The 3,429-nt window shown below is 16.1% G+C and overlaps 1 protein-coding gene across 1 annotated transcript in view; it reads right to left on the bottom strand.

Moving 5' to 3' along the window:
* LOC102672554 (CLK4-associating serine/arginine rich protein) overlaps positions 1 to 2,803 on the bottom strand; it is a 13,932-nt gene extending 11,129 nt beyond the window's left edge. The window contains exon 1 of the mRNA XM_031514475.1: positions 2,785 to 2,803. The gene's annotated coding sequence lies outside the window, so the exon portion shown is untranslated. The remainder of the gene's footprint in view (positions 1 to 2,784) is intronic.
* Positions 2,804 to 3,429: the final 626 nt, after the last annotated feature.

The following is a 3,429-nucleotide window of genomic DNA, read 5'->3' as shown; positions in this document are numbered from 1 at the left end:
TTTAAAATTTGTTTTATCAAAAAAAAAAAAAATATATATTTTTTATTTAATTATTTAATAACTATATAAATTACTATATTACATGTATACATTATCAAGTGTGAAAGAATTAAAGAATTCTATGCCAAGAATTAAAGAAGAACTAGAACTTTATATATTTTTTTTTATACTTTACGATGGACTGAAATTAAAATCTAACCAAATCCAAACTTAATACTTGCGAAATGATTAAATACAAGGAAAAGGATAAAGGATAAGTTTGCATACTTTTTTTGTCTATTACTATTTTGACAGTTGTTTTATTTAGTCATAACCTGAAATTTTACAAATATTAATGTAATTTGGATATTGTTTAAAATTAAGTTATAACATTTCGAATTTTGATTCGAAATTTATAATACTTATAATATTAATTGTTTATATATTTGAGATCTTAAACCATATATTTATAAATATGACCTATGTATAAAAATCCATGAATTAAATTAAAGCAAAATAACGAAAAAAATGTGATATCACAAAAAATAATTCAAAATAGTAAATATTGCATCAAACATTACAAGCAGTTACATATGAGTTACATATCAGAATTCATGTTTTTTAAATAATTTTTTAATAATTATCAATAATTATGTAAATATATTATATAAAGAATTATAAAGAATAACAAAAACATTATCCTGTTGAAAAGCTTTATGTTTACTTTAAAATTTTTTTCATCCAAAGCATATAATTATATTAAAGATTCCTATTATCTTCTTATATCTTGTTTTGATATCTTATATAAGAAGTAAATTTATCAAAACTATTTTATTTTGTAATCAATGATTAAAAATAAATAATATAATAATTTTATTATAATAATCTAATATTGTTCTTTATTATTTTTTTAACTAAAATTATTTTATTAATTTTTTTTAAACTAAAATTAGTTATAACAAAATAACTATAATTAAAATTATATAAAGTTATAAAAATAAAAATGAGAAAGAATTATAAAAAAAAACAAATATTAAGTAATTATAGTATATTATAAGTATATTTCAAATTTAACAATTAATAATTAAAAATTAAATTGCATATTATATATAAATAAAAATATAAAAATATTTATATATTGTTTTGAAAGTATACAAAATTTTTGATCATTATTTTACTCATATGTGATGTTATATAGATGATTTCATTTTCATGCAATCTTAAGCCATGTTTATAAATACAATAACTATAAATTCATTCATATTTTTATAATTTTCACAAGATGATAACAAAGATTAAAAAATGTGTTTTCATAATATATATAAGAAAAATGAGAAAACAAAAAATAAAATTTTTTTTTCATAAATCTGAGAAAAAAAAATATTTTCTTAAAATTGTATTTTAGACTGTGAAAAAAATATAAACTCAATATATAATTTAATATTTTAATATTTTTATGTTTAGTATTTTATTAATTTTTATTTTATTATTTTATTATTATTTTATTTTATTTTTGATCTTTTAATAAGCAATCAGGAATATTTGTAATGAGTTATTTAGATTTTCTTCTCTCATCATTATATTTTATTATTAATAAATAACAATTATTTTATTATAATTTTTTATTATTATAATAAATACAATTGTTGAATCAATTTGTATATATCAACTTTATAAAAGATAAATCAATAAGAATTAATAAATTAATAAGAAAATAAACAATTACAGTATTTGGAAAATTAAATATTAAAAATTTTTAGAATATGATTTTTCCTTATTTCTTTAGATTATTAATTTTGATTGAATTTGAAATTATGCTAATATTTATTATAAGTATCAGATTTATTGAATTAAATTTTTTTTCATTTCTGATTATAAAATCTCTATACTTTATATATTTTTTTTCTACATTTTAGTCTTGTATCAATGTGATGTTTTTATAATATTAGTTTTCATAAAAATATCTGATATATTTTCTAAATATTTCAACAAAAATTACTTTCTTAGGATATTCTCACATTTTATATTAAACTCAACTCATATATTCAATTTAAATTCATATTTAATTCAATTATTATTATATAATTATTTATTGTCATTTATTATATTGATAAAAGATATGAAGATTATTTTTTTAAAATGTCTTATCAATAGAATATTAATAAAAATGTGGTTTAAAGAATTTGAAACTTATTATCCAACATTAAATTTTAATTTCAACATTATTAATATTTAATTAATATTTAATTTTATATTCTGATAAGATAAATTTATGATCAAAAACAAAAATTAATAATTACTACATTATTAAAGTTACATTATTAAAATTACTAAAGTTAAAAAATGAATAAAATTTATTTGAACAGAGATGACAGAAGAAATAATAAATAATCTAAATACATCGATTATTAGTATTTTTTTTATTGCTTATCACAAATAATTAAAATAAAGAAAAATTAATAGAATATAAAAATATTAAAATTACATATCGAGTTTATATTTTTACATAAAATGTAATTTTTAAACAACATTCTTCTTTTTTTTTAGGTATAAATTTTTTCTTTTTTTTTTTTTTTTATGGTATTTCGAAAGTATATAAGACTTTCTATCTTTGTTTTTTTCTTATAAAAATTATAAAAATATGGGTGAGTTTATAATTATTCATAGTTCTGTATATATGGTCTAAGTTTAAGATGTTACGCCATTTTAATTGCGAATATAAGTCATAGGCTATTATCATAAATTCATTATAAAATTATTAATTGAAAAGTTTTCTACTATAAGTTAAACACATAATATACATACTTCAAGTAATCAGCAAATTATATGAATATATTTAGTATATATAAGCAAAGAAAATTGCGATGTAATTTGTATCGAAGTGAATATTCTTTTGGCATTTTTGAAGCAACGACTGAATATAGAGACAATCGAAGTGCATATTCGATATTTTAATATCGATATTTTCGGCATGAATTAAATGAATGAATTAAAGGATGGAAAATTTTTTTATATTTCTTAATCGTCATAATCATTATTTTGTTTCTACTTGTATTAACCAAATTTTTAATACAATTCTATCTAAAAAAAATAAAAAATAATTTTGATCAAAATTTACTTGAGAATAAAATTATTAACTTTTTCTTATTCCTACTTTTTGATTTATAGAATTCAAAAATGTTAATTTTAAATAGTTTTAAGAAATCTACTGATACTTTTTTATTTGACAAATTATTAGAATACTATATTAATTTATATCTATAGTTTGTTCAATGACTGGAATCGTGTAATGATCATTATTTAAATCTATTAAATAGTAATAATTCTTCAAAATTGAAGAATTGATAGATTTTTTCTGACCATAAGCAACAAAATCTAGCAATGATTATTATAAATAAATTGATTACTGTAATGAATTTTAAATAATAAATTATTTTTATTGAATCGATT

The sequence above is a fragment of the Apis dorsata genome, unplaced genomic scaffold (assembly GCF_000469605.1).
Source record: "Apis dorsata unplaced genomic scaffold, Apis dorsata 1.3 scaffold_1013, whole genome shotgun sequence".
NCBI lineage: Eukaryota > Metazoa > Arthropoda > Insecta > Hymenoptera > Apidae > Apis > Apis dorsata.
The sequence above is the reverse complement of the archived record's forward strand: the minus strand, read 5'-3'. Positions and strand labels throughout refer to the sequence as shown.